This window comes from Lissotriton helveticus, chromosome 3_1, assembly GCF_964261635.1.
Source record: "Lissotriton helveticus chromosome 3_1, aLisHel1.1, whole genome shotgun sequence".
Classification (NCBI taxonomy): domain Eukaryota; kingdom Metazoa; phylum Chordata; class Amphibia; order Caudata; family Salamandridae; genus Lissotriton; species Lissotriton helveticus.
In genome coordinates this window covers 180,883,234-180,903,175 of record NC_136061.1, presented here as the reverse complement: position 1 = coordinate 180,903,175, position 19,942 = coordinate 180,883,234, and the positions used below count along the sequence as shown (strand labels likewise).

The following is a 19,942-nucleotide window of genomic DNA, read 5'->3' as shown; positions in this document are numbered from 1 at the left end:
CTACCGGCCTATGTCAGACCCAGGACCTGCTGGACGACTTCTCAAGACCTGGCTCTTCGAGTAGCAGCAGCCCCCCCACCCCCCAGCGCCTTGAGACCCTCACGGGTATGTAGCGCGCTCTATAAATGATTGATTGATTGATTGATTGATTGATTGGTACCCATATGTAAGAATAGATGGTGTTCTGTACACCAAAGTCTCAGTGATATATGACAGTTGGCAATTGGATTGGTATTACTTTTTATATAGTTCTTATATCAATATTTTCAAATGATCCTTTTATACTTTTTTCATTTCCAATAGAATTTCGGTCTTATACATGAACATATTGAATTCATACTTAATCATCATTCGTACTTATCATCCGTTGTGCCTTGGACCTTCAACCTACAACATTGTCATTGTGGTGGGTGTTGATTGTTTTTTCAACATGATAATTTAGGGTTTTGGATCACTCTGGGTCACTTTTTTCTTTGTTAACTATGTATGTCGTTTTACTGGTCTTCTGGGACTTCTATGAGTTTAACAGTCTCTCACATACCTTGTTTTACACCGATGGGTATGGTTCTTACCTTTTTCTATTGTCTTTCCTCCTACGGTTATCTTTAGCTTCAAATGCTTAATTCTCTTGCTGTCACCGGGTGTTGTACCTTTATTCTTTGACAGTAATTATAGTGTCTTTAAATATCACATTTTGTGCCATAAGTTCTTATATCACAAGGTCTTCTATTTCTATCAATGAATGATATGATTGTAATTTTATTACAGACTCTCGGTCTCATTAACAGTATTAGTGTTTGTATTAAGATGTACAATATAGTAATTTATTGATTATATAAATGTCTATTTTTCCAGCCTTGAGAAAGTCTGAATACAGATGTGTACAGATGAAACACGTGTTGGCTTCAGTAATTCCTGGGAATTTCTTTAGCGACAATAAAAATAATTTTTCAACGGAAGGTGTTCATGGATTACCACTGAAGCCCTGTACAGGATTGGAATGTATTATTCTCGCCTTATAACTATAGGGATTGATCATTTTAAGTTATGATAAACAAATATCCAATATGCTCACTTTTGGATTCATTATAATTAATAGGGCTGTGCTGTACCAGCTGCTTTTCAAATGTTCATGTGCATGTTACTTGTAACGTGCTGATAGCACCGTTTGGTAGTAGGTGCCCTTAGCTTCTCTAGCACCCCGATATATATACATTTCATTACTATCCACTCTTGTACTTATCATTTGTCACACTGTTTCTTTTGATGCTCGGTCTTTCCCTTTAGGGAACGCTACTACCAACTTTTCGATTGTCAATGCCGACTAACATGTTTGCCAGTGGAGGAGCAACAGAGGCAGCAGATAGTGAGGTGTCCAGCCGCAGTAGTATGTCCTCTGCGGAGAAGCAGCAGCCACCAGGCTGTAATTCCACTTTCAAGCTCCCCCATGCTGGGAGTAGAGGCAGGAAATGACTTGTTACCAATCACATGCCATTCAGTAGCCCAACCTTTTTTGTTTATTTTGTGGTGCCTTAACCACATTGCAGTTATGTTCTTCTTAAGTTATGCGGATGAGATAGACAGGTTGGCCTAAAATTATTTGAGTAAGCTCACATAATAAAGGTATCAATCAATCAATCAATCAATCAGGTGTTTGTTAAGTGCGACTACTCACCTGTAAGGGTCTCACGCGCTGGGGGTAGTGGGGCGGGGGGCAGGTTTTAGTCCATCAAAGAGGTGGTTTGTTGAAGAGCCAAGTTTTGAGGTTTCTTGCGAAGATGGAGGGCGATGTTGTCCATCTAAGGTGGAGCGGAAGGGCGTTCCAGGCTCTAGCCGCCAGGAAGGAGAATGGGCGGACTCCCGATCTGTTTTTTCTGGTGCGGGGAACCATGGCGTAGGAGAGCTGGGCTGATCGTAGGGTCCTTTGGGGTGCTTGAAATTTGAGTTGGCTGTTCAGGTATGCTGGTCCGGTGTCATGGAGGGCCTTGTGAGCGTGGGTCAGCATCTTGAAGGTGACTCTAGCTTCGATGGGGAGCCAGTGGAGTGTGCGCAGGTGCTGGGAGATGTGGCTGTGTCTTGGCTGGTTGAGGACCAGTCTTGTGGTGGCGTTTTAGATGTTCTGTAGCTTGCTGGTGAGGCTTTTGTTTATTCGGGCATAGAGTGCGTTGCCGTAGTCGAGTCTGCTGGTGACCAGGGCGTGAGTGACGGTCTTTCTGTGTTCGAGAGTGATCCATTTGAAGGTCTTACTTAGGAGGCGGAGGGTGTGGAAGCAGGAGGATGAGACAGAGTTGATCTGGTGGTCCATTTTGAGCTCTGAGTGCAGGATGATTACCAGGTTACGTGCGTGGTCCATGGGGGTGGGCGGGCTTCTGAGGGCAGCAGGGGGCCACCAGGTGTCGTTCCTGGCATCGGGGTTTGGGCCCATGATGAGTACTTCCGTTTTGTTGGTGGTTATGACACAATGTTGAGTCCGTAGGTTCTGATGATGGGGGCGAGCGGAGCCATGTAGACGTTGAAGAGAGTAGGGCTGAGGTAGGACCTGTGGGGGACTCCGCAGGTGGTAGGTTTAGGGTCTGAGAGGAAAGGGGGGAGTCTGACCCGCTGCGTTCTGCTAGAGAGGAAGGAGCGCATCCAGTCGAGGGCCTTGTCTTGGATCCCTGCGTCGTGGAGTCTGCGTATTAGCGTGCGATGAGAGCCTGTGTCGAATGCCGCTGAGAGGTCGAGGAGGATGAGGGCTGCCGTTTCTCCTTTGTCCAATAGGGTGCGGATGTCATAATTTGCGGCGAGGAGGGCGGTTTCCGTACTGTGGTTTTTTCCGAAGCTGGATTGTAGAAGTCGAGGATGTTGTGCTCTTCGATGAATGTGGCGAGTTGACTGTAGATGGCTTTCTCGATGACTTTCGCTGGGAACTGGAGCAGGGAGATGGGTGTGTAGTTTATGAGGTCGGTGGGGTCCGCTGAAGGTTTCTTCAGGAGGGGGTTGATTTTGGCATGTTTCCAGTCGTCGGGGAGCGAGGCGGTTGCCAGGGTGCGGTTGATGGTGTGGCAGAGCATGGGTGTGATGGTGTCGGCAGCTCTTTTAAAAATGTGGTGAGGCAGGGGTCCGTGGGGGCCCCCGAGTGGATTGACTTCATCGTCTTCAGTGTGTCTTCAGTGGTGAGGCCTTCCAGTTGTCGATCAATGGCTTTAGGGTGTCGGGTGGTTCATCAGGTTGATGAGGGTTCAGTGTGTTGGTTGTCTTCGTCAAAGTTGTCGTAAATGCTCTTGATTTTGTGGTGGAAAAAAGTGCTGAGTTTGTCGCAGAGGTTTTGTGAGGAAGGGATGTTGGTGGACTTGCTGGTGGGTTGGGCGAGCTCCTTAATGATGTTGAAGAGTTCTTTGCTTTTGTGTGCATGAGTGGAGATTCTGTCTTCAATCAATTTTTCCTTGTTTTTCTGATGAGTTGGTGGGGGGCGCTGGTGGAGGCTCTAAAGTTGTTGTGGGCTACCGTGGATTGGGTGTTCCTACAGGCCTTTTCGAGGCGGCGGCAAGTGCGTCTGGACTCTCGAAATTCAGTGGTGAACCATCTAGCTTTCTTGGCATGGGTGTTGTTGTTTTTCTTGAGAGGGGCTATGGTGTTGGCACTGTCGGAAACCCATCTGTGCAGGGTTTGGGCTGCGGTGTTGGGGTCGTCGGTTTCCGCAATGGTTGGGGTGGAGTTGCTGAGTGATGAGGTTCGCTGTTTGTTGGTGATTCTGGTCCAGTTTCTTCGTGGGAGCAGGTGCTGGTGTCTGTGGATGGTGGGTGTTCTGAAGGTGAAGTGAATGTGTCGATGGTCAGTCCATGGTAGTTCGTTGGTGTGGCTGATGGTGATGGAGTTTCCTGTTGTGAAGAGGAGATTGAAGGTGTATCCTGCTGAGTGCGAGGGTTCGGTCACGATCTGGTGAAGTACAATGTTGTGGAGGTTGTCCAGGAGGGATGTGGTGCTGGGGTCCATTTGGTTGTTGAGGTGGAAGTTGAGGTCTCCCAGTAGGATGTAGTCGGTGGACGCAATGGCATGCAGGGAGATGATGTCCGTGATGGAGTTGGTGAAAAGTCCATGGGGTCCAGGGGGTCGGTAGATGAGGGTTCCTCGGAGGCTGGAGGTAGGGCTGGCCGGTAGCTTGAAGTGAAGGTGTTCTATCAGGTCTGTGGGCTCGTCGGGGAGTGTGCTCAGGTGGAGGGTGGATTTGTGGACGATGGCGATTCCTCCTCCCGGGCGGGTGGGGCAGTCATTCCTGGAGACCTTGTATCCTTGGGGAATGGCATTGGCGATGTCCGGTCCCGAGGTGGTGTTGGTCCAGGTTTCGGTAAAGAATGCCACGTCCGGGCTGGTGCTGTTGAGGAGGTTCCAGATTTCGGTGGTGTGTTTGTGGAGGGATTGGACGTTGAGGAGGATGCATTGAAGGGTCTTCGGTTCGGTTGTGTTCTTGCGGGTGGGTTGCTCTGGGTCCGTGGTCTTGGCGGTGCGGCAGGTGTGCCAGCAGCAGTGACAACTGAAGGGTCCGTGGGTGTCGACTGGTGATGCTAGCTTGCAGTTGTTGTTGCGGCCTGGGTTGAGAGTGTGGAGTGCCGCTGGGTCGTAGAGTTGGCGGTGCAGAGATCCAGGGTACCTGGCACTGGTTGTAGTCTGGTCGCGGACAGGTGCAGACGGGCTTGCCTTTGGCATGCCAGTGGCGCGCCGCCATTAAGTAGGGGTCGGAAGGGCTGGACAGCTGGGAGGTGGAAGTGGGGAGGGGAGCTGGATTGGGACGGTCGTACTGGGGGGATGGGTTGCGGGGGCAGCAGCGGCGGAGAAAAACGGGCTGAAAGAGGCAAAAGGAAAAAGGCAAAAAGAGAGGGAAAAGTGCAAATAAGGCAGCAAAATGCAAGAAGAGTGAAGGAGAGACACAGAGGACACAGAAGGAGAGTGAAAGGGGAAGATTGAGATGAGGGTAAAAAGCAAGTGAAAACAGAGGAAAATCACAGAAGGAGAGTGAAGGGGAGCTTGAAATGAGGGGAAAACGAGTGAAAACGGAGAAAAGACCCAGAAGGAGAGTGAAGAGGGGAGATAGAAATAAGGGAAAAAAACAAGTGAACAAGGAGAGAAAAAGTAGAGCAAGAAAAAGGAGACAGAGGTCCTCTGGACCACCGGGGACGAACACCAACACTCGAGAGTGCAGCGGCTCGGGAGAAGGCCTCACTTAATGGTGGAGCTGTGAGAGAGGGAGAACAATTTCACTGAAAAGGTAAAGATTTATTGTTGAAATCACAATTTGTGTTGTCATTTGTAGAGGGTAGTGTCAATGTTTCAGACGTACCTTGCAAAATAATTGTTGGTTATGTGGTCCCTGGGCCTTCTCCCCTCTGCTGCTGAGCTTTCCTCCCTTGGCTGTTGGGCAGGTGGTCCTGGGTCATCAAACTCAGAATCTGAATCAGACACATACATGGGCAAGCCACCCCTGCAGGCCATGTTGTGGAGCATGGCACTTGTTGCCACTATTTTGCAGACATTCTCAGGTGGATGTGTGACGGTACATCACAAACCGTAACTACGCATGGTATTACAACGTAGTTTTAACATCGCAAAAACAATTACATAGCACGCATTTACATCGCATGCCGTTACCACGCGATTGCTGTGTCCCAGATGGTTAGTGGCACTACAACGCAGTAGATGATATCGCCTCCTGTTACTATGCTTTTTGTTTGCCAGAGTCTAATAACTCCGCCAAACGTGATGTCGGGTAACAACGGGTTTTAATATAACAATATCATGTGAGTAGGATAATAAGTACACGGTATTAAAAATGTTTAGCCGTGTATTAGTGTTTGTCGTGTAAGCATTGTGTTTACCGTAGTACAAAATGTTAATACATAATTTAGAGATAATAATTAGAGTCAATAATTATTAGTTAATAATACACACACACAGCAGTAACAGGGAGCTGACTACCACTTAGGAAGGCTTGGAAGGCCCGATCCTAATCTATGATGGTCGGCGATTTAAGAGTTTTGGCTCATGGTCACATGTGGCATTCTGATTCCACCGAGCACAAAGCTTTTTCAATATTATATACAAGCCATAGTTGCTGTTTATTTATCTTGTGCAACTAAGAACCACCGACAAAGCTAATAGTCCTGACTTGTATTTATGATGTGACACTTTTATCATATATTTGGATGCAATGACGGCAACAGCAAAATACAAGTCGGGCGGCACACTGACAAAGCCAATAGTCCTGACTTTTATTTATGATGTGACACTTGTACTATATATTTGGATGCAATGACCGAAACTGTAAAATTCAAGTCGGGCGGCACACTGACAAAGCCAATAGTCCTGACTTGTATTTATGATGTGACTTGTATCACATATTTGGATGCAATGACGGAAACAGCAAAATACAAGTTGGGGCGGCACAATGACAAAGCCAATAGTCCTGAATTGTATTTATGATGTGACTTGTATCACACATTTGGATGCAATGACGGAAACAGCAAAATACAAGTTGGGCGGCACACTGACAAAGCCAATAGTCCTGACGTGTAGTTATGATGTGACACTTGTATCACATATTTGGATGGAATGACGGAAACAGCAAAATACAAGTCGGGCGGCACACTGACAAAGCCAATAGTCCTGACTTGTATTTATGATGTGACACTTGTATCACATATTTGGATGCAATGACAGAAACAGCAAAATACAAGTTGGGCGGCACACTGACAAAGCCAAAAGTCCTGACTTGTATTTATGATGTGACACTTGTATCATATATTTGGATGCAATGATGCAAATAGCAAAATACAAGTCGGGCGGCACACTGACAAAGCCAATAGTTCTGACTTGTATTTATGATGTAACACTTGTATCATATATTTGGATGCAATGACAGAAACAGCAAAATACAAGTCGGGCGGCACACTGACAAAGCCAATAGTCCTGACTTGTATTTATGATATGACTTGTATCATATATTTGGATGCAATGACGGAAACAGCAACATACAAGTCGGGCGGCACACTGACAAAGCCAATAGTCCTGACTTGTATTTTTGATGTGACTTGTATCACATATTTGGATGCAATGACGGAAACAGCAAAATACAAGTCGGGTGGCACACTGACAAAGCCAATAGTCCTGACTTGTATTTATGATGTGACTTGTATCATATATTTGGATGCAATGACGGAAACAACAAAATACAAGTCGGGTGGCACACTATGCTAAGCATCCATCTATCCATCCGCCATCCTTCCTCCCATCCATCCATCCATCCATCCACCATCCATCCACTCATCCATCCATCCAGACACCCACCCATACATCCATCCATGCATCCATCCACCCATCCAGCCACCCACACATCATGCACCCATCCACACTTTTATCCATCCATCCATCCATCCATCCACCCACCCACCCATACATCCATCCATGCACCCATCCACCCACACATCATGCATCCATCCATCCATCCACCCACCCACCACACACACATCATCATACACCCATCCATGCATCCATTCACCCATACACCCATCCACTCATCCATCCATCCAGACGCCCACCCATACATCCATCCATGCATCCATCCACCCATCCAGCCACCCACACATCATGCACCCATCCACACTTTTATCCATCCATCCATCCATCCACCCACCCACCCATACATCCATCCATGCACCCATCCACCCACACATCATGCATCCATCCATCCATCCATCCACCCTCCCTCCACACACACATCATACGGTCTCAGCATCACAGATTTGCGTAGCCAGTTTGCACGAGGCCTGTAAAGCTGGTTGTCGAGGACAAAGAGTTGGAAGGAAAGGTGATAGCAGTGAGCCTTCATACATGACTTTACACAAGAGGTAGAAAGTGCAGCAAACTTGTTTGCAGTTGCCATTGATTTTGAGCTGTCAGTACACTAGATAGAGGTGTGGCGCCGCGGCCAGGGCGACTGACGCTGGAATCTGGGGACCACGGTTCGATCCCCGGCTCCGGCGGCAGGTTAGCCCAGCACCATGTGACTCTGGGCAATAGCTTGCTTAATCTTCCCGACGGCCCCCAGCGCCTAGAGACCCTTACGGGTGATTGTGCGCTTTACAAATGTGGACTTTATTTTAAGCTGAATTAGGGGGCTTGTCTGCATTTTGCAAAGCATATGCACTTTTTGTTTGCGATGCTCTGCTGACAAGGAAAAGTTGTCTCTCCCAAGCAGCAGGGCCTTTCTTTTAGATTGTAGCCAGTTTCGGTTGCGATGGTGTTTGCCGGTGAGGTCAAAAGCGGCTGAATAAAAATGGTGGCACTTGGGAAGTTAGGGAGCTTATTTTTGCGTGATACACATTTGCACGAGACCTGTAAAGCTGCCATTAACATGCATTGCGTTGTAATTGCATGCGATGTTAATGGCATCGCGCCGTTGTAGCATGCGTAGTAAAAGCATGCGATGTCAACGATCCTGCGATGTAAAAGTCGCGGTGCAATAGCATGGCGATGTATTGACATCGATGTAATGGGTGTTTCCCGTCTCAGGTGCATACTGCAAGGCTCTGCCACTCTTCTGAAGGCACCAGAAGCATGATTTAAGGATGTCAAATGTGCTCTCAATCACGGACCTGGTGCGCCTATGTGCCATGATGTACCGCCTTTCATGTGGGTTGTTGGGAGACAGGTACAGTGTGAGTATCCATACGCACTATCACCTGGTAAGGGAAATATGATGGTGAGACAACATGCAGACACAGTCATATCACTGTGGACATGAAGTATGAGTACCTAGTAGGTATCCTTCATCAGTCACCTCTTTCTAATTTTTGGTATATGCCACTGTGTCTGAAGATGTATGAGTCATGGATGCTCCCTGGATATTTGGCCACAATGTTAGTGATGATGTTGTTTGCATTGCAGACAACTTGTATGTTGAAGGAATGTGTGCTTTTTCTATTCTGAAATATGTATTTGATGTGAGATGGGGGACAGATGGGCACATGAATACCATTTATGCACTCAATGACCTTTGGAAACCTTGCTAAATTGTAGAATTGCGGTTTGGTATTATCTACTTCCACATCATCCCTGGGCAAGTAGATGTGTTGGTGTATGTGGTGGAGCATGTCATCTAAGAAATTGTGGAAGAAACACAAAAGCGCACTCTGCAACATCCCTCCAGCCACTGCAATGACATCTTGGTAACTACCAGTGGCCAATAAGTGGAGGGAGCACAACACCTGGACATGTGTGAGGATTGCATTGCATCGCTGGGTTCCGCTTTCCAAGTGTGGCTTCAAGGTGATCTAGGATGTCAGTGCTACTCAGCCGGTACTGCTCATATATCTCTGACTTCTCAAACAAGGTTAGCCTGACTCTGAATATCCTCTCCAGTCTCTGCCGCCTCTGCTGAGCAGCCAGAATCCGCATCCTCCCCGCTTTCACGTACAGGGCAGCAACTCTGAAAAGATTTCTTATGCATTCTGGGGCTGTTTAGGTCTTGCCTGAGCCAGCGCATGTGCTACTCTGGCGAGACATTTAGTGAGTGGGCTTTAAAAAGCCGACCACAGCTTTTTGTGTGGCCTAGAGCGTGCGGTTATGCGCACAGTAACGCACATTCCTCGCATGCCTTGATCAGGCGCCATCTGACTTTCCTATCGCTTGCTCTCCCAAGCGCATGCTTCTACGCTCCTCCCCCACCACGGAGTGCATCTCGCGGCCGCGTGTTTTGCTTGCTTTGATTTAAGCTTGTTTTTTTAACTTTGAGCGCGAGGCGCATGCACTTGTTTCTCCTCCTTCTTCTTTGTCCTGCTCCTCTTTTTGACTTTATTCTTGTCTCTTTTTTCCCCCCTCCATCTTTTCTTCCATCTCTCGCCCCATTTCTCCCGCTCTTTGCCTATCGGCCCTCTCTCTTCCCCTTTACTCCCCTCTACTCTCTTTACATGCCTGCCGCTTCCCTGTCGTTCTTCCGCCATTACTTGCTCTCTTTCTCTTCACCCCTCTCTCACAGCTCCTGCTCTCTCTCTAGCTCTTTTTCTCTGTTTGTCTCCTCCTCTATCACTCTCCCTTCTTACCTCCCCCCTCTCTCCAGCATCCTCTATGTCAGGCAAGGTAGTGCTGCCATGGGCCATTGGCCGACGGCAGCATGGAAGGGGTTAAACCTGCAGTCACCACCGGTCAGAATAAACTGTCCTCTCAAAGTTTCAACAGATCAGTTGCCTTGAGTGAAGTGATCCGCCCCAAGAATGCATTGCGTTCCTGAGTGAAAGCTCAGTTATTGAGCACGGCGTGCTACCAACTGGCCTAGCGAGGTAAAACCATGCCGTTTTTTTCAGAAGAAGTTAATTATTGAACGAAAGTTACCACAGTGACTGCCCCAACCAGGTTTTTTTTGCTGTTGTTAGTACTGGGTTAGGGATTTTTGTTCTGGCTGCATGAATTCACCACTCACCGGCCTGTGTTTATTAGGGCGCCATCCTTTAAGGTGACATCAGATATCCATCCAGACAAAAGGCAACACATCTCACTCAATCTGCATTACTCTGCACAATGCTGTCTACGATCCCACTGCCAACATACATCTTTAATATATGTGTACATTCCTGAAATGATTGCATGCACGCCCAGCCTGGTAAACATATTAATGCTAATGAATGCATGCAGACCTATGCGCATTACGGAGTAATGATACAACAAGCGTTGCATGGATTTCTATTGAAATATCTGCACATGTTATGCCATGTGTAGTTGCCTAGCACCACCTTCTCATGTGTAAGGCCTCGAAGGGCATTTGGATTTTTAGCGCTCCTCGGCGTCCTGATAATCGTTATTGTGAAACATAAGTAACAAGCATTGGCATAGCCAATAAGTCTTGCCTTTGGGACCTTATGTGTGTAGCCATGGAACAGGTGATGTTGTTGCATCAAGGATATTTTGCTGCATAACTAAATACTTATAAGGTCCCAAAAGTGAGACCTATTAGCTATGCCAATGCTTGTTTTTATAGTTTTGGCCTGGTTACCAATTGTTTTTGTTTCATGGTAAATTGCATGTGCAAGCAGGCCATTTTGAGCATCGGCGCTATTTGCTACTGGTCTATACATTATAAATAGTGACTCGCAACTAGCGACTCGCTATTTTGGAAATGCAATTACCGATTGCTTTTATTGGGAGTCAGTGTTCTGTCGCATCTCAAAATTTGGTTTTGCTAGAGCGTGTCGTACATTGCATACGACCAATTTTGCATGCGCAAATCGATTTACGGCGGATTTTGCACTTGCAAAATGGTCATACATCTGGCCCTTGGTATCTCTATCTCTTCCACAATTTGCCAAGTTCTGTCATGGTCATGTGCGTTTCTTGTATGTATGCGATGTGGGTCTGTCGATGCCTCAGGTAGGAATATACCAGATGCTGCCGTCTGGGGGTAGCCAAAACCTGGACATTTCAGTTGACATCATATGTAGGTCAATCAATCAGAGTACTTGTAGAGCGCGCTACGTACCCGTGAGGGTCTCAAGGCGCTGAGGGGAGAGGGGGGGTGCTGCTACTGCTCGAACAGCCAGGTCTTGAGGGGTCTTCTGAAGGCGAGTAGGTCTTGGGTCTGCCGTATGTGGGTAGGGAGGGTGTTCCAGGTCTTGGCGGCTAGGTAGGAGAAGGATCTGCCGCCGGAGTTCGTTCGTTGGATGCAGGGGAGAGTGGCGAGGGCAAGGCTGGCACAGGTAAGTGGGTGAGTGTGTCTTCTGCCTTTGTGCAACGCTGGGTCAGTGCATACCTCCCCTAGAAGCTGGCCCATATCGGCCTGCATGGTTCTCCAACCCCTCTCTTCCTTTGCTACTGTGTGTTGTGTTCCCACAGAATGAAAATCCGATACAATAACCCCAATACCAGCTCCCTGATCGGAACAGCAACAAGTCATGCAAACCATAACTAAGGATCCATTAGCATGCTCCATCTGGAAGGTGGGGGGTCACTACGATGGACGGTTACCAATTAGAGTGCACCGCTACCCAGTCCTACATATACGTTTAACGCGAGTCCTCCCTTCCCCCGCCCACCTGGCATGAGGGATCCCATGGTCCCTTTCCCCTGGCGAGGAATGTCTTCAAAGTCTCCATTCTGTTCCAATGGTCACAGTAGTTGGTCTGCCATCATCGGGTTGAGAACAGGACTGGATCACAGTTGTGTTGGGATGTTCTCCAGGGCCAGCTCCTACTCGCCGACCCCTGGGCTTAGAATGAACGATGTGAGGGAGTGGCGTGAATCCCTTTCAGCTACAGCCTTGGCACGTTCAGGCATCGCTTGTTCACTTGTGGGCTTGAGAGGAGATGCCCAGGTACGTTTATAATGTCATCATGATAGTTCAGAGATGTTAAGTCCATGCTGCAGAGATCAAGGTGTAAAAGTGTAGGTTAAAGATTGAAGTTGAGGTAGAGTCAGCCTAGTTATCCTTTCAATGTGGATAAAGTAAGTGTTATTTAGTTTGATTAAAATGGCATAGTTGATAAGCGGCTGCAGACGTGTGGTTCCGGAGCCGTCTTTCAATCTTATTGTTGAACAATAGCATACATGTTAGCCACATCGTTTAGAAACAATAGTACTTAGGTCATGCCATGTATGAAAAATGTTATTATTATTTAATAATACCACCTGATAATATCATACTCCGGAGCAATTCAATTTGTCGCACACATTTTCCAAGTAGTTATTTTCCAAAAAGCTGCATGGTCTGGGACTCTGTTCACCCTTTTATGGTGTTTAAGCTTGCACATATGTTGTTGTTTTGCAATAAAATGTGCATACTATTTCATGCTCAGCATAGTTTCTTAATATTGCAGCTCATGCTTATGACCTGCTTTCAGACTAAACACCGTTTACACAATTAATCGAGGATATAGATTCAACATTCCTAAACCGCAAGCGAGTGTGGCTGAAGAGTTCCAATGAGAAGCAGCTCAGCCGCAGCCTTCTTCACTGAGATCTAAAATGCAAAAAGAGCTACAGCAGGAAATTAGTTTTCCGATTAAAATGTCTATTTAACCCAACCAGGACAATGAAAGCTCAATGACCAAGCTGCAAGTGTCGGTCTTTTTAACATGCCTAAAGTGCCAGGAAGTGCTCCATATGAAAATGCTCTTTAACCCAGTGTAGAGGGTAACTACTCAAAGACATAGTTATGTTTAACACTGAATGAGGCATGAGAGTGCAGAGTGGCAGCCTTAAACAAAGGGTGATGGGCGGGTGGAGGGAACGCGGGAGAGGTCGCAGGGGGTTAGAAACCTTTTTATTTAATTTTTTTAAAGAAACATACCTTTAGCCGCCGGCCTCCAGTGTCATGTCACGCCACCTTTCCTCTTCCCGCCTGGTCCCAGCAGCCCGGTGGCCAGACTCCCATCCAATACCCGTGCTGCAGAGCAGCGCAAGGATTGGCTTGGACGGGCTAGAAAGACGCTCCGCTCAGGCCATGAAGTCTGTGGGGTTTCTCCAGTCTGGCTGCTCAATGCAGCTGGGCTGGAGAGAACCTAAGTGCATATGTGTGTTTTGGTCGGCCTGAGACGGCAGGCCAAACACACATGGGCACTTAGGGAGTGGAATGTACATAGCACTCCTCTTCCCATGCCCCAGCACCGCCCCACCCAACAGCGCTGGCCAAGACCCGCAAATGCAAAATAAAGCGATGCAAGAACATCGTTTTATTTTACATTTGCTGGCTCTGAGCCAGGCAGTGGGGTGACGCTCCTCCGGCATAGGGGAGGAGCCACCGCTGGCAGCAAATTGTGGGCTTTTCAAGTGACTTGAGCGCTTCACTATAGTAAGTATAGTGTTCGCTACGACGTGGATTTAGCTGGAGATATATTTTGTTGAGGAAAACTTGCTGTAGAAAATTCTGAGATGCATTGTGAACACATTACAGCTTCCATATGATCACAATTTGTGCCACTCAAAGGTATACAAATCCTCCTATACCCAGGATAAGACAGTTCAGAGTGACTAACTACTACCACTACTTGCATGGGTACGACCTCGTTCTGTGGCTCGCGTCCCAAAGGTGCTAATTCTCCAAAGCAACCTCTTCTGATTGCCTGTCTTGTGCACCTTCCTAAGCTTTAGATATCATGAAATATCACTTATATCAAAAGGAAAGTGTTCCAGCTTTAACAGAAAGTTGTTATTGGCGCCTAGTTGTCCAGCTGTGATAAAGGAAATGAAAGTTTTCCAAATAAAAATGATTAGCTTTACAATGTGAAGGGGAAGGGTTTTGGTTGGTGTCATGTCTTATTGCTATGGTGCTTGGTGTCTCGGGAACTGTTACATTGTTTGGAACCTGAATCGAAGACTGACTTGCAGTACTAGATGTGGGGAAACATGCTATCTTCTGCCTGAAGCATACTCCTCTTTAGTCACAGATAAAACATTGCTTGAGTTCAATATATTTCAATGTATGATTTAAATTTAATTTCTGGAGTTAGGGTCATGTGATGGAACAAGCTGGTTGTTTTTTTCCCCAACAAAGGCTATACTAAAGAAAAGGTAAGTTTGTAACTCCTAGTGTTCCATTTCTAGTCAAATTACATAAACCTGGTATTACCCCTTTAATTATTAAAGGTTTTTAATACGCAATGTGAATTATATTCCAGTATGTCTTTTTTACCAAAGGATTTGCATATGTGTGTTGGAAATGGTCCTTTTTGGAGGGTTAACCCCAAACTTTTTGCTTCTTCCTACTATCTTTTCCTGACCGGTTTGTGTTGGTTTTAGGGCTCTGTGCACTTTACCACTGCTAATCAGTGCTAAAGTGCAAATGCTCTCTGTGTGAATTGTGCTATGGATTGGTGTTTCCATGATTAGATATTTGATTTACTTGTTAGTCCCTAGTTAAGTGCACTGAGTGTGCCAGGGCCTGTGAATCAAATGCTACTCGTGGGCATGCCGCACTGATTGTGCCGCCCACGTGAGTAGCCCTGAGAAGGTACCTCAAACCTGCCATTGCAGAGTCTGCGTGTAGTTTGTAACTGTCATGTCGATTTGGCCAGTGCACACACTTGCTAGTCCCCCACCTTCCCTTTTCTTACATGTCAGGCACCCCTAAGGTAGGCTCAAGGTACCCCTGTGGGCAGGGTGCAGTGTATGTGAAAGGTAGGACATGCCCTGGTGTGTGTGACATGTCCTGATAGTGAATTACAGCCCATTTCGTTTTTCACTATGGCAAGGCTACCTGTTCCCCATTGGACAGAATGGGAAGTTTGTTATTAACATTTTATAAACATAACGAGCCCCGGAAAATAGGTAAGAAAATGAAGTTTAGTACGCCTGAACTCAGACTCTAAAGATGCATCTTTTAGTGAAGGTGATTCTTACATGCTGTGTTTGAAAATACCACTTTTAGAAAGTAAGTATTTTCTTGCTCAATCATCCTGTGTGCCTCTGCTGGAATGTGGATTGCCTGTCTGGGATTCGGATGACTGAAGGCTGGGGAGCAGGAGGGCTCCAGATAGTATAGGTAGGGTCAGGAAAGGGCTGAATAGACCTGGGCTGCAATGGGGGAAGTGGGAGGAGATTTCCTTGTACCTCAAAGGGCCTGGTATGCCTCTGACAATGCCGTCTGTACCTCCTGCCAGGAATTCACACCAGAGAAGGCAGACCTGGTTCTGACTGGGCACAGACACCCTCTGCCTAGAGGATCAAAGGATGTTTGGGTACAAATACTGGGGCCCAGACCCCTGACCTTTAGAACTCATCTGGATCAAGAAGACTGCCAAGAAGAAGAGCCGGAGAAGCTGTGAATAGGAACAACTGCTTTGCTGAGTGCTTTGCTGGGCTAACCTGCAGTGGCTGCTTCTGTCTTGGGCAGTGAAAGCCTGGACTGGACTTTCTGCAACCGAATTTGTGAGTCTTTCCAAGGGCTTCAGGTAGAGCTTGCCCCCTGTCCATAAAGTCTCAGGAACAGCAAAGACTTTCTTCTAGAAGTTCTTCTAACCGCAGCACTGGGGTCAGTGTGTTTTGTGCTGCAACTAGAAGAAAACTAACTCGATGACATCTACGCTGCCGCTGCCGACTCTGTGTCCTGAAAGCACCGCAGAAAACACTGCTGCAATGCCGCACCGCAACCTTGGTCTCACAACGCCACCTGTTCATGCCGCCACCGAGCCGCTGCTTGCACCGTGACCTGTGGGTACCTCACTCCGCACCGCCTTGCTTCACATTGGAGCTTTGGCACCGCAGAGAGCACCACCGTACCGCAATCCTGGCCTCACCAACGAGGCCATCCGACGCCGCTACCGAGCCGCTGCTCTCACAGCGACCTGTGGGCACCGCACTCCGCACTGCCTCGCTTCACGGCAAAGCCTTGGCACCGCAGAGAGCACTGCCGCAACGCCGCACCGTGACCCTGGTCTCACCGACTACCCCATCTGACGCCACCACTGAGCCGCTGCTTGCACCATGACCTGTGGGCACCGCACACTCCACCGCCTCACTTCACAACGAAGCCTGGGTGTCACTGATGACATCGCCCCAAGCTGAAATCGAGACCGCTGCTTGCACCATGGTTCGAGCGCACCACTCGTTAAGCTATACGACACACCGACCACATTCCGCACCGCAGCCTTGGCCTACCGATGCCGGCGCCATCAACTACAGTTCGTTGACTGACGACAGTGCCGCAGCACCGACGACGACGCTGCTTGCACCGTGGCCTTCTAGCACTGTGGCGAGCACCGCCTTCATCTGGCATGCGACCCTGGTCTCACCTAACGCTGTCACCCAGCTGCTGCTCGCTACGCGACCTGGGGGCACCGCACGCTGAACCGATGCACTTCACACCACAGCACCCGACGCCTGCCAGCTCTCCTGATTTCATCAGAGAGGAGGTCGTTCAGCAACACGAGTGACTTCAAGGGTCTCAAGGCCCTGCATTTCTCACAGGTACTGTTTGCTGGTCTTTCCGACACCGTAGCGGGAACGCGACCCAGCGACCAGCCAGAACTGTTGGATTTTTTGTTCACAACACTCTGATAGCCCCGGTCGGAGCTATCGACATCAAGGAACTGTGTTTGAAACTTATTTTGATAACTGCAGATTTTTAAGCATAGTATTGTGGATTCGTTTTCTAAACTGGTGTGGTGTCATTTTGTAGTGCCTACACTGTATTACTGTTGGCTATGTGCAAATGCTTTACACACTGCCTCTAACATAAGCCTGGCTGCTCGTGTCAAGCTACCAAGGGGGTGAGCAGGGGTTATTTTAGAAGTGTAACTCCCTTATCCTGACTAGAACAATGTTTTTTGCCTGGCTATGCCCATGCCCTAGCCTACCAAAAATCAAATTTCTAACAATGTGCAAAACCGAACTTTCATTGTAGAAATTACTGCTGGCTAGTTCTGACACTGAGCAGGGTGAACTTGGCAGCAGAGGCATTGTATTAGATTCTGTGTTGATCAGATTAGTGTGCACACAGTAATATTGTAAACAGTTAAACTAGTTTGGTATGAAAGTAATTCACAAAGGTGAAGATAATCCAAGCTCCTTGAAGTATGTTTATTTCAAAACATTATGTTTCTTATTTAATCAGGAACAACTTGACATCCACAGATGCGTTTTATCCCAGAAGGGATTTTCTCAAGCCCACAAATAATGCAAACCTATCCAAAATATTATTCCTATTAAAATGGTGAAAACTTATGTTTTAAAATGTGAATAACAAACAATTCTGCAACCAGAACCCCAACCTAGATCACTGGTGAAAAAGAAATGTCAACTTATATTTACAATCCAGTATTCCAAAAATATGTCAGATTACAAGACATTCAATAGTTCTGATTGTACTCTTCAACCAATGGTGTAGGTAAAATAATGATTACATTGTTATTGCTGGCAGGGAACCAAATGGGATATACAGGTTTATTCAAGTATATAACTTGAGAAAGAATCTAATATAAAATTGCTATAAACTTATTTTGGATAACATTTTGATACGTTCTGACCACATATAGCTTCTTATACATAAAATGAAACCTGATAGTATTGATTATTTCATTGACGCAATAGTTCCATCTCTGGGGTGTAACCAAATTGACATATTTCACACAATTGTATATATCCATAGAGAGAATAAGCTAAATAATAGCGTACCATGATGTGATGGGACAAACCATATGAATAAGTACAAGATTGTAAAGATGACAATATGTTTATTAGGGTATGGTAGCGTTGATATAATGCATAATTATAGTCTAGAACTAAAAATAAAAACATCGAAAGGGAAAAGAATGAGAATCATTATTCACAGAAGACTTGTCTATATCTGTAAGGGCATGCCATTGAGGTCCCATGGACTACACACCGGCCTCAGTGATACCATCACAGATTTCATCACCATGCTCTCCATCGAATCTGAATACTTCTTTTTCCTGGGAGGCCTCTATTCCATCTGGACGACCCTACCAACACCAGCGCCACTGACCTCCCAGAACTAATGAGCCACATCAGCCTCACACAGCTGGTTGCAGACCATATGCACAGAGCAGAACACACGCTGGTCACCTTCTTCTTCAAAACCAGCGACAGAGTCACATAGATCCACACTTCGGAACTCACCTAGTGCGATCTCTCCATCGTATATTTCAGCATTGCCGGAGCCCCACACCTGTTTCTGTAGCTGGACCAAGGTCACTGAGCAGCAATAGACCAGTACCCTGAGCAGCTCCCATCTCGACATCTTCCCAGCCTGGATCAAGCAGCAGAGAACTTCAACGCCTGCATCACCAGAGCAGCTGACCGAGCCCCCTTCACCAAACCAGTTAGAATGCACAGATCCACCAAATCAGCCATCTGGTACATCCCAGAACTCATTGAAGTGAAACAAAGATGCAAACAATGGGAAAGAAGATGGTGCAACAGCAGAAACAACACTGACCAAGGCCCGTTCAAGTGGACCAACAAAGTGGAGAAGATGATGGTGAGAACTTACAAATACTAATAGGGGTAATAATAACTCTATGATAAATAAAAAACAAAGATTGAGTAATACGTGCAGAAGCAGAAACTTTAAACAGTTTGGACCATAGTTTATCCCAAGTTATTATAGGAAGGGAAACAGATAGGTCATTTTCCCAAGCAATCTCAACAGAGGATTTAGAACGAACTAATACATTTGATAATACATTTGATAACAACAACTTATAAACAAGTGCAGCTTTAGGTCATTGAGTCGAGAATAAAGGGTATAAAGGTGAGGAGGGAGTAATAAGTGGAGAGGTAGGAGGCAAAACCAGGGTAGATAAATGGGATTGTATGGCATTCGTGATGATGGTATATTCATGAAACAGGGAATTAGGTAGTTGGTAAACTATTTGTATATCATGAAAAGGGATGACAGAGAGGTTAGAAAGAAATTGATGGACAAAAGAGTTGCCCTTTTCCTTCCAGTATTTGTAGTAGAAAGATTTGCCTTTGTATTTAAGGAATTTGTTGTAACATACAATAGAAGATAGAAAACATTGTAGAGGTGAAAAATTCTTAGTGAATGTGTCAAAAAGCAACGATTGGGAATATTTTAGAACGGGGACTGTAGTCAAAAAAGAACAATTGGACATGAAAACAATATGTTGAAAAGAAAAATCCTTTAACAGTGAGCGTTCAAAAAGAACCCATCGAGGAACTGGAGTGTCTGAAAAATCATAGGCTAAAGAAAATGATTGTTTAATCAAAAAAGCAGAATGGTAGGTTTTAAAATTGGGAAAGCGAACACCACCCTCATTTTTAGGGTGAATAAGCTTACTTAAAGCAATACGTGGGTTATTATTACTCCAGAGGAATTTGGTACAAATGGAATTTATACGAGAGAAATAAACAGTAGGAATTTTAAAAGGGAGCATATAAACGGTATATAACACATGAGGGGTTATCATCATTTTGATAGTGTCCAATCTACCCCACCATGAAA

The 19,942-nt window shown here is 46.4% G+C and overlaps 1 protein-coding gene across 1 annotated transcript in view; it reads left to right on the top strand.

Annotated features, from left to right (window-relative positions):
- Nucleotides 1–334: 334 nt before the first annotated feature.
- Nucleotides 335–19,942, top strand: part of LOC144824465 (uncharacterized) — a 304,812-nt gene continuing 285,204 nt past the window's right edge. Inside the window, exon 1 of the mRNA XM_078683558.1 lies at nt 335–406. The gene's annotated coding sequence lies outside the window, so the exon portion shown is untranslated. The remainder of the gene's footprint in view (nt 407–19,942) is intronic.